The following is a 12,556-nucleotide window of genomic DNA, read 5'->3' on the forward strand; positions in this document are numbered from 1 at the left end:
TGAGCATTGAGACGTCTCGTTTATAAGGTACAAAGAAACCAATATGGCGTCCGCTGCATTGAAAATTTATTGATTCCTGTGCAGCATCGTGAACGCATTTCTGTAGGCCGGTATTTCATTGTTCGGGCATGCTATCCTTATCTATGGCACATGTTACTTCCTGATTTCTGATCGGTGTTTCCTTTACATGTGCGTGAATGTTGAGTGAATAAAAAGTGCAAAAGTTAGTGTAACGCCCCTCGTGCCCTTGATTTTTTGTGTTATAACACCTCTTAAAAGTCCTAGGAAACAGCTGAGCAACAAGCTACAAAATTCACATAAAATTCGAACATCACCAGAGGTGGCACGAGGCGGGGAACAAAACAATTTAGAAACTCCCTACAAACAATCCATTTGGGAGTCAGTGGATCGGTAGAAATATACATATAGGTACTCAATTAAATAAAAACAACAAAATAAGTCATGTGATCTATAGGCTTCCTGGTTTATTTATATTAATATTCTTTTATGTGGTGCATAATCTTTCTTTAATTAGATTTTACCAGAAAATATCAAGGCAGATTAACCATCGATCAACAAATTAGTATTTTAACATCTTAGCAATCATTAATGAAGAAAACATGAACACAGTTTATAGTGTTAGCGAGTCCGGACCGCGAATCTAGCGAAAATTTAACAAGGTTCTAGCCATAGTGAAATGTTTACAAAAATAGTTAGAATATATTGCCTTGGTTTTGAATCTTATGCAAAAAAAAATTACAATATCACCATGTCCAATAAGGGTTAATTCTTCTTGAGTCATAATTACTGAAGATATAACTTTACATAGTTCACAAAAACTTCTCCCCTGTACACTGGCACACCAAGATAAATGAAATTTTGTCGTTCAGAACTCACGACCAGGTAAAATTCGGCGGGAAGAGCAGAATAAATTTTGTTGGGGTTCACTCAATTGACTTTCAATCAAGACCATTTGTGGAGGGGTGACTCTCGGATGACGGGGGTGTTTCTTCAATCGGTAGGTATCTCTTGCACCCTGCCGAAGCAGGGTGATGACAGATGATTCCATTCATGTTGCGCGATCGCCAGTTAGGACGCGCATCGCGGAGATGTCGCGGAAGCACAACTAAAACGTAGCTATTCGGGTTGGCTGACTAACTAACAGAAGACAAAGAAAAGTTTTAGGGAAAAATTCCCTCGGCCAAGACGATCACATCCTATAGCGCAGAAGAAGGCAGATCTGCACGTGATTTATTATTCAAGAAGCAGATCGACAGAGACGCCGATGTAGTCAGCCCAACAGCCCGCGCATTAATCCATCATGGCGGCTAGATCGTCTAAAAAAAAAAAAAAAAAAGGATGCTGGGACCCGGTAGGCCGAAAAAGGGGGGGGGGGTGGGGGGGGGGGGGGGGAGATATGGCTCAGCGCCGAAAGGAGCCGAAGACGTCCGAGGCAAGGTAAAACGAAGGTCTGTTGCTTGGTAAAAACCTCTATAGCCGTCGAGCGCCGCGCGCTCTATGGAGGCGCAGTTGAACTAAGTTTAACTTCGACTCGCAAATCTCGCGCTAGGTGACTTGCAACCAGCATGGGGCTAAAGGGGTGGGGGACAAGTGTGCTCTCTGGCGGCCAAAGAAAAGAGAGAGGGAGAGACTTAAGGACACGGCCACTAGTGTGCGCCGAAAACCAGGGAAAGAGAACTAGGATAAAAAAGGTTTGATATGAGTGTACAGAAGTCTGACAAAAATTAAATAAGAATAAAAATGCAAAAAATTTAAAAATGAAAATTTGAGCCTAAAAATTAAAATCTGTGCCAATCATACCAATAAACGGCACATACTCCCCCACTTGAATGCGGAGCACAGGGGAAAACAAATGCAACAAAATAACATTTCAGTTCTGCGAGTTACCAGGTTCGCCTGTATACTACTACTAACATTTGACGTACGGCTGTGGCGCGTCGGCACCTCCAGTCGCGTTGAGTTAAGAGAGGGAGTAGGGTTGAGATAGAGGCAAATGAATAAACTTATTGGTTAATGTAGGTGGTCATACCTTACAGATAATCTCAATTACTAAGTTGGGTCACTTAAAAATATTTTATTAGTATAATTCTTATTCTTAAAGAAAATTTATAATTATAGATAATTATTATGGGTGCAATATTAATTAAATAAGAATGAAATACTTTTAGGTCAAGAGACTCAAAATAAAATCTTAATATTTAGCATTGATCAATCTAAAATTATATATAATGATCACACATAATTAGTTAATAAAGTAAATATTGAATCACGTTGATCTCAGATGTTGGACATCGTGTAGTTTCACAAAGTGGGCACTGTGAGGGAAGCCGAAAAGCACTGAGGCCAAAACAAGGGATATGCGTCCTTGAGCACTCAGCGATATATGGGGATTGGAACCCCTGTATATGGGTATGGTGACCCGTAACTTACAAATTAAATGGGAATGAAAACCCCTGTACTTATTTGTTTGTCCATAAGAAGTCGAAGGCATGGGTCCAAGCCCTGCACACTCTGACGATGGATCAAACTAAATTATATAATTTTATACTTGCTCAAAAAGCTAAGTACACCTCAGCCCCGAAAACTACATTTGTTAACTTACATAGGCTCAATATGTTCAAGCTCTGACGGTTGATCAGACCATCAGGCTGAAGCAGAGAGACCTACGAGGGAATTTCACCCCTGAGTTAGTTCGGGTTCGAAACCTGAAAGATCAACGAATTTAAATGAATTTAGAAAAAGATTAAAACAAACACAGATTGTGTAAAAACCATAATATTTATATTATGAAAAATATTTTATTTGGTCAACTATATTTTAAAAGTTAAGTTATCTAATTATTAATTGTAATTATAATTAAATATTAATTAATAGCAGTTCTCGCACTCAAATTTAATTAATATATATATTATCATAACATTTAATATTATAATCCTAATAAACATAACTAAATTTAAATTAATTAATTTCGCCGTCGGATCTTCCATGGCGGGCACAAAAGTTCACACTGCCTAAGAGGGGGTTTGAACATAGGCCGTCCAAAGATGAGTGGTGGGAATGGAACCCAAAGAACACTCGAAAACGGTCATGAGATGTTTCACTCAGAGGACCAGGTCTTGGCTCATTGGCTCAGAGGACCTCTCACGATTTAACGCCTGAATTTAGTGCTGCACTGTGGCGAGCGTGACCTAGTTCGACTTTAGAAAAACACAAAATTTAAACCTTAATGCCACCTTGGAAGTCACAATTGCAAAAACAAAGTATAATAATATTATCATAATGATGTAAAATAGCTACTAATTTTAGGGAGAGTGTGTAAGACAATTAATAGAATCAAAAAAAAAAACTTTAAATATCTAGATGCACAAAGGTATCAGCTACTGTGCTCAAATTGTTTACGTAGCTGTACAGTGAAAAAAAAATTTAATTCTTAATGAAAATAAAACAAATTAGAAATCTTATTGAAACAATAATACAAAATTAGTTAACACTCAATACAGTCTGAGAAACTATGAATATACAGTTCAGTTACTGGTTAATATAGTCAACGTAAATAAATGCACTTGACGTCCTAGTCAATCATCATCTCCGTACTAGCTTATAAAAAAATGTGGTTAATTTACCTACACCACAACAACTTAATTTGGGAACCTTTCGGCGAAGGCTAAAATGAATACACCTCTCACTAGGTGATCAAAAATATCATCAGAACAAAAGTGCTAGTTACTTGATGGATACAAATATTGGAAAAGTAATAAACAATAATCAAATGCATCAAGGCATACATTAATTTTAGAATTAAATTGACTGTAAATATGTATGTATAGCTTACGATGAAATCCTATTTCTTATTGTAGTCATTATAATTATTATCTCTAACCTTAGATAAATTTGCAAAATAAACTTCTTGTAGAATTTATGGATTGCATCTAGTAAATATTAAGTACTTGGGACTATAGTAAATAGCATTATTATGCTTACATTAGTTGTAATATTAAATAATTGGTGTAAAGTTATATTATGATTATTGAATTAAGAATGTTTATAAAAGTAATTTCTAGACCCCATTTAGATGTTATGAATCTTAACTTGAGATTATTCTTAAAATGTTAAATATAATTATGTATAGATATATAGCTATAACACAACATTTAAATATTATGTGCTCAAAACAAAATGAAGTTATACTTAAATTTAATTTTAATATTTATATAACATATTTTATATTTCAAAAAAGGAAATTATAGGCTGCTTAAATTTAAAATAGGAAGCAAAAATGCAATATGTAATGTGCTAACTGAAGTCCGTGGTAGGTACGAAAACTGGTTTGCCTTATTAACGACACAAGGTATGTGGACAACAGGGAGGAAAAGGTAGCCGTCAGGTTGGCAGTCCTGAACATGAGAGTAACATGATACCGCGCGTAAGCGCAGAGAGACAAAAAATACCACAATGTCCGAAAGGACTTCTATGTATATGTTTTTCACAAAGATGGCCTGGTTTGCAGGCGGATGTGTTATAAAAAAAACACGGATGATAAAAGGAGGAATTTAGACAAACTCAGGGCACTGTCGGCCGTGAGGATCAAACTAGATTGCAACGCATTGTCTACGCTGCCGGACGTGGTGGGCAACGGAATAACCTTGCGTCCAACAGCCGGTGAGGCTGAAGGGGAGGGGTGAAGTGGTAGACAGGGAGAATGACACGCGCGGGAGATAAGGCGCGCTGCCTGCACGGGACGTAGCGCCGACGGGGCCGCGCGGTGTCTAACACCGCGCGCAAACACAGTCACAGCGGGACGTTAAAACTCAAATATAATTTTAAAATAGAAAAAGCAATATAACTACAGGGTGTACCAGCGATCAGTTCACAATGTTATTATTACAAATTTGCTATCACAAAATTTAATTAAATTTTTTTTCTATATTTATTATTTTTTTTATTTTAGGTATGCCTACTCGATTTAGGTATGCCTATAGACCAAACCATGCTCTGCTACCAATTTGTAACGCCCCTCGTGCCCTTGATTTTTTGTGTTATAACACCTCTTAAAAGTCCTAGGAAACAGCTGAGCAACAAGCTACAAAATTCACATAAAATTCGAACATCACCAGAGGTGGCACGAGGCGGGGAACAAAACAATTTAGAAACTCCCTACAAACAATCCATTTGGGAGTCAGTGGATCGGTAGAAATATACATATAGGTACTCAATTAAATAAAAACAACAAAATAAGTCATGTGATCTATAGGCTTCCTGGTTTATTTATATTAATATTCTTTTATGTGGTGCATAATCTTTCTTTAATTAGATTTTACCAGAAAATATCAAGGCAGATTAACCATCGATCAACAAATTAGCATTTTAACATCTTAGCAATCATTAATGAAGAAAACATGAACACAATTTATAGTGTTAGCGAGTCCGGACCGCGAATCTAGCGAAAATTTAACAAGGTTCTAGCCATAGTGAAATGTTTACAAAAATAGTTAGAATATATTGCCTTGGTTTTGAATCTTATGCAAAAAAAAATTACAATATCACCATGTCCAATAAGGGTTAATTCTTCTTGAGTCATAATTACTGAAGATATAACTTTACATAGTTCACAAAAACTTCTCCCCTGTACACTGGCACACCAAGATAAATGAAATTTTGTCGTTCAGAACTCACGACCAGGTAAAATTCGGCGGGAAGAGCAGAATAAATTTTGTTGGGGTTCAATCAATTGATTTTTCAATCACGACCATTTGTGGAGGGGTGACTCTCGGATGACGGGGGTGTTTCTTCAATCGGTAGGTATCTCTTGCACCCTGCCGAAGCAGGGTGATGACAGATGATTCCATTCATGTTGCGCGATCGCCAGTTAGGACGCGCATCGCGGAGATGTCGCAGAAGCACAACTAAAACGTAGCTATTCGGGTTGGCTGACTAACTAACAGAAGACAAAGAAAAGTTTTAGGGAAAAATTCCCTCGGCCAAGACGATCACATCCTATAGCGCAGAAGAAGGCAGATCTGCACGTGATTTATTATTCAAGAAGCAGATCGACAGAGACGCCGATGTAGTCAGCCCAACAGCCCGCGCATTAATCCATCATGGCGGCTAGATCGTCTAAAAAAAAAAAAAAAAAAAAGGATGCTGGGACCCGGTAGGCCGAAAAAAAAAGGGGGGGGGGGGGGGGGGGAGATATGGCTCAGCGCCGAAAGGAGCCGAAGACGTCCGAGGCAAGGTAAAACGAAGGTCTGTTGCTTGGTAAAAACCTCTATAGCCGTCGAGCGCCGCGCGCTCTATGGAGGCGCAGTTGAACTAAGTTTAACTTCGACTCGCAAATCTCGCGCTAGGTGACTTGCAACCAGCATGGGGCTAAAGGGGTGGGGGACAAGTGTGCTCTCTGGCGGCCAAGGAAAAGAGAGAGGGAGAGACTTAAGGACACGGCCACTAGTGTGCGCCGAAAACCAGGGAAAGAGGACTAGGATAAAAAAGGTTTGATATGAGTGTACAGAAGTCTGACAAAAATTAAATAAGAATAAAAATGCAAAAAATTTAAAAATGAAAATTTGAGCCTAAAAATTAAAATCTGTGCCAATCATACCAATAAACGGCACATTAGGTTAACATTTTAAAGCGTTTAAAATGTCTCGGAATGGTAAACAGGTGAGGACACTTGATGAACGTATTAGGATTATTGAAGAAATTGAAAATAACCCTAGTGAAAAATGTGTGGATGCAGCTAAGCGCCTGGGCCTACCAGCCTCCACTTTATGTTCGATTTTTGCAAAAAAAGAGGACATTCGTTTGCAAGCAAGCAAGTACGGGCCAACAAGCAAAAAACGAAAAAATGGTAGAGAGTCGACTTTCAAAGAAGTTGAAGATGTGTTGTTCTCGTGGTATCAGCAGGCCAGAACTAATGGTATTCCTGTTGATGGAACAATATTAAAAGAGAAAGGAAAGCAGATTGCCCTGAGGTTGGGCATTGAAAATTTCTCTGCATCAAATGGTTGGGCAGCAAGATTTAAAGAGTGTCACGGCTTAATTTACAAGAAGGTGTGTGGCGAGAGTGCTGGTGTGAGTGTTGAAACCACAACTGATTGGTTAAATAACCTTCAAAAAATTACAGACGGTTATGCACCTAAAGATATTTACAATGCTGACGAAACAGGCCTCTTTTACAACTGCCTGCCCGACAGAACATTGGCCATGAAAGGTGAAGCCTGTCACGGGGGTAAGATGTCGAAGGAAAGGTTGACTGTGTTGCTGTGTGCAAACAGTGATGGCAGCGACAAGCTTCAACCTCTTGTCATTGGAAAATCTCAGAAGCCCAGGTGCTTCAAAAACATTAAGACATTACCGGTAAAATACCATGCAAACAAAAATGCTTGGATGACTGTGGAGATTTTTACATCATTCCTGCGTACTTTGGATTGCACTATGGGAACTCGCTGCAGGAAAATAATTCTGTTTGTGGACAACTGTGCTGCACACCCTAAAGACGTCACATTTCTTCGCAATGTGAAGGTTGTCTTCTATCCTGCAAATTGTACCAGTGTATGCCAGCCTCTTGACATGGGAATTATCAAGTGTTTTAAACATGAGTACCGGAAGATGTTCGTGCGAAAAGTTGTTGGACTTCTTGATTCCAAGAGTGAAGATTCCAAGGTGGAATTAAAGCTTAACATCCTGCAAGCTATTCATTACCTAGCAGCATCATGGAAGAAGATCACTCCCATAGTGATTCAGAACTGCTTTTCCAAGTGTGGAGTTGCACAAGAAATTCCATCTAGTTCTGTGGTTGAAACCGATGATGTCGACTTTGAAGATGACTTCAAAAAACTTGATGAGAATAATGTAGGCTTTGACTCTTATGCTACTTGTGATGAAAAAGTGGTTACTTGTGGTGTCCAGAGCGTGGATGAAATGTGCGAGGCTACAGAAGCAGTACATCAGCACAGCAGTGAAGAAGAGGAAGAAGAAGCTGATTTGCCAGCAGAGAAGGTTCCATCATTTGCTGAAGCACATTGTGCACTGGAAATACTGAAGACTTTCTGCTACGCTCGCAGAATGAGTGAACAGGATCAAGATACCATGCTTCGAATGGAGGCGATGTTATTAAACGTGAGAAGAGAGAATGTAAGACAGTCAACCATAAATGACTTCTTCAAGAAGAAATAAAGTGGTTAAAAATAGTTAGTGTGAAAGTGCAATTTAAATACAGAATATTTCAAATTTTATAGTGTTATTTTTAATTAGTATTTTATTACATATAATTTTTTTTAATAGGGAGAGTAAAAGTACACATTGAGGAACTCAAGGACTAGGTGAGTTAATTTTTTGTATGTACTGTACCTGACTTGTATTTTTCGTAACTAGCCTAGGTTTCTTTGTAGGTCTATTGTGCATAGTGTAAATTGTATGAAGTAAAATTCTTCCATTTTAATTTTTTTTTCAATTGATTAAACTTTAATGACAAGTAACTGATACATTTCTGACATTAATTTTGAGGTTGAAATATTTTTTCAAAATCTACGAGTGAAGTCCACATCTATTGAATGTCCGCATCTACTGAATTTTTTTGTTGGTCCCCTGAAAAACGATAGATAGAGGTTTGACTGTATAACAATTACAATAATGGTTTCAAAATAATTTCTCTGTAACATTGTGTATATGTTGCTGTAAGTAACTTATTCTGTCTTCGCATGTTTGTTTGTTTGTTTGTTTTTATTTTTAATCCGGGAAGGGAGGGGTCCGTCTTCCCCCGGGCTACGTATCTGATGGATGGCTGATCTCATCCAGCCTATTTTGTTGTTTCACTTCAATAATCAATTTTATACCTGGGAGAGTTTTGTCACCTGCCTCGATGTAGAAACTAGTCCAGCCATATGTCGTACACTGGGCTGCCCTAAAAGAGATTTTTCATTTGACTTTTCATCCACTTCATCATTGGAGAAGCGATTTATTCACCCTTAATTGGGTGTGCTGCTGTCAAAATAACTGGGCGTAATTAACTTCCATTTGTACCAGACAGTACATTATCTACCCTGTGCGTCCTTCGTAGTAGCTGCATCATTGTGATACAGTAACACAATGCTGTCAGTTTTTCATCAGTTCTGGTCTCTCTTTAAACTCGAGTGAATGTGTCAAATGATTTGTCTGGTCATTATGACTGTGTGTGTCCTCTAACATAACATATTTTTTTGGCCGTATCCTGAAAGAAAGACTGTCGGGACCTATAAGGCAACAGTATTATTGGGAAATGTAATGTGATGTAAGATGACCAGTGTTTGTTGTTTTACAAATTTAATGCGCAAGTTTTAAGAGTAAAAAGGAATAAAAAATTTACGACCAGGATTTTTGATGAATATCTGACGTAATACTTCTGAAATTGAAGATGACTGACTGGAAAGTGGCAATGGAAATATTAGGTGCTGAAAGTGATAATGAACAATACATTCTACAGAGTACAATATATCCAGTAAAAGATGATATTACACGGTGGAATGTAGACATGGGTGATGAAATAAAATAATATTGGAATGCAGTTGCTGGAGTTGTTTTTTCTCAGACCGTGTGATTGATGAACTATTGAACTTTACCAACATTTTGAATGCAAGAAGATTTTCCTAAAAATTTGAATGTGAAAGAGATGCAATGGATACAAATAGTGGTGGAAAAAACTCAAGTCTTTTTGTTTTGATTTATTTAGCAGGTGCACTAAGAGCAGTTCACATAAATTTGTCTGTCCTATCGGCTACTGATGGCACAGGTGCAATACTGTCTACGAAGAGCTCATTTTTTATTGCCTGCTCTATATTTTGATTAATTTAATGATAGAGCAGAATGATGAGCATAGGATAAATTGGGCCTAGTCTGGAAGTTGTATGATGGATTTGTAAGTCGTTGTGCTGAGCACACCATCAATGAGTACCAACTGTGAACAGAAGCAAACACAAAATCTTAAAAAAAAATATATTGTTCCCACAAACAAAGGAAATAATTGGAAAGCAAACAGCAGGCAAAGAAGTTCTTATCTCCTCCGGAAATGAAATTCTGCCTACACTCCTGACTGTGGACGACATCTTGAAAATGTTTTAGGCCAGTGTAGTTTTCGGCAATACATAAACAACAAGTCTGCAAAGAATAGAATAAATATTATTTTGTCTATACTGATGAAAAAGTACAATTAACATGGGATTAGCCTATGCTAGAACTCAGTCTAATGGTCCTTTCAAGGTAGAAAACGTGCTCACAAAGTTTTTGAAAGGATGTTAACTCTTAATTCTGGGACTGGGCGGAATATTACCTCAGAAAATTGGTTTACGTCCATTCCACTTGCTCTTGATTAAAGAAAAAAGTTAGGGGCTATTGATTATCGCTGGTTAGTACTTAGCATTTGTAAAACTAAAATGGAGATACCACACCTGTTTCTACAAGTTAAAATATACCCTAGTCCCAGCAATGTGTTTGGTTTTGGAAAGGATGGAAAGGATATCACCTGTTATGAAGAAAAACAAAGTTGCACTGCTCTTGACAACAATGTACCATTGACACAATTGATGAAGAAACAGATGTTTGCAAGCCATAAATGTTGAGATTTTACAATATCATAAAACGAAGTGTTGACATTGTGAAGGAACTGAGGCCAATTATTCTGTAGCAAGGAGTAGCTCTAATAGGCTACTAACTTTTTTTTATTCACTCTATTGAACACTGCTGACATCAACAACTGTATAATACCTATATATTTCAAGCTAACATACCATGCATAGGGACCCTTTTATTTCGCGAATGGTTTATTCACGAAATTTTTATACAAGCATATAGGGTCAACATACCAACAATTTATGTTATTTTTATTGTCTTACAAACCGTTTATGCGTCGCGAAATTCCGCGAAATTTCACGAAATTTGCCATTTTTCTCGCTTTGCGCGAAATAGGGCTAAATTCCTCTATTTCACAAAATTTCGCACGAAATAGTCCATTTAAAATCACTATTTTTAAGATTTGCGCAAGAATATGTTTACAAGTCAAAGATAAAACTCCACACTACACGAAAATATTTTACAGAACGACGCCTAGGCAAATCATTTTTTCACTTTATAATTTGATAATATAAGTAACTTCATATTTTAACGCCCTCGGGTTCAAGAAACGGGTTTATTACGTTTATTAACCTAACAATAACACAACTGTTTTGTTTTCTTTCGTTGGCCAACGGGTTTCCTAACGGCCATAACAAGCCATAGAAAAGAAAGTACATAAACACTTTATCATTGCGACGCCATGTTGAATTTTTTAATTTTTCGCTGTGAATCTTTACTTTTTTCTTTCAAACCCCATTTATACGGAAAAAAAGTCTTAATTTTCTAGAACATTCACAATATATCTGAAGTCAATACCGAATTACGGTAATTTACAAAAAAAAAACAAAAAAAAAAAAACAATAATTTTACCAACATGGCGTCCTTCCATACAAAATGACGTCCTTGATGTATTGTGAAGAAAACTTACACACTTTATCTCATCTTCTCTGAGACGTTCGGAGAAACATTTATCTTTGGCTCAGAAACTCCGGGCTTGTTTGTTTTGATGCTGCTTATTGTTGAATACACACTTTTCATATATTTTTTTAGATTGAAAAGTGGATTTAAGTGTTACTCTTGAATTTATATATTCACACATTTATCTGAAACAGTAATTTAGCTAGTACTTTGCCCTCGAATGAAGCATGTAATTTAAACAACAGTTATACAATTGCAATTCGCCATATCTAAACGTGTTACAAGCGTTTAAATCATGCCGAAAATTGTATCAATTTGCAACTGACGGATTTTATGTATTTGATGCAAAGAATCAAATATTGATGTGCAAATTTTGCAACTTCCCAACAAGGGTTTATATTAATATTACAATTTTAAATGTGTAAATGTTCAAGTGTTTAAAATAGCAAGATGTTTTCAATATTATCTCATAATGAAAGTTAAAATTTAACAGTTAAGTTATTTTCACTTTTCCTGTATTCTCTCCTCCCCCCCCCCCTTACATAAATGTACTACGTGTTAAGTGAAACAAATTTTATTTACCGCTTTATTAAAAATTTTGACTTTTTACACCGCTTCTACTGGTTTTTTTATACCGCTCTTACCAGGGGTTTTTACACCGCTTTCACTAGTTTTTTTGCACCGCTATTGGTAGTTTTTATTTACCATTTTTCAGGGTCCCTAACCATGCAGCATGAACTTCCAAGGATATCTGGAAAAAATCCTGTCTGATAACCAGTGTGTCAACCACTTGAGAGTACATGTTACAGTGCAAACTTGAACTCAGCAATGTAAGAAAAAGTGAGGAAACTAGCAGAACATGTGAACCAACTAAAACTGTTGAGAAAAATGCTGTTGGGCAATGTGCTTCCTGTTCTTGGAAGAAAAACCTGAAAAACCAGTTCACTATCTTCTGATTTTTGATGGGAGTTCTGATGCCAGCTGGAACCTATCAAACCATTTGATCCATTTTTTTCATTACAAAGGTGTCTCTGTT

At 37.1% G+C, this 12,556-nt stretch overlaps 1 protein-coding gene across 1 annotated transcript in view; it reads right to left on the reverse strand.

The window, feature by feature from the left end:
• Positions 1 to 12,556, reverse strand: part of LOC134528841 (integrin alpha-9-like) — a 138,577-nt gene that overhangs the window by 3,982 nt on the left and 122,039 nt on the right. The window lies entirely within an intron of this gene.

This window comes from Bacillus rossius, chromosome 2 (assembly GCF_032445375.1).
Source record: "Bacillus rossius redtenbacheri isolate Brsri chromosome 2, Brsri_v3, whole genome shotgun sequence".
Lineage (NCBI taxonomy): Eukaryota > Metazoa > Arthropoda > Insecta > Phasmatodea > Bacillidae > Bacillus > Bacillus rossius.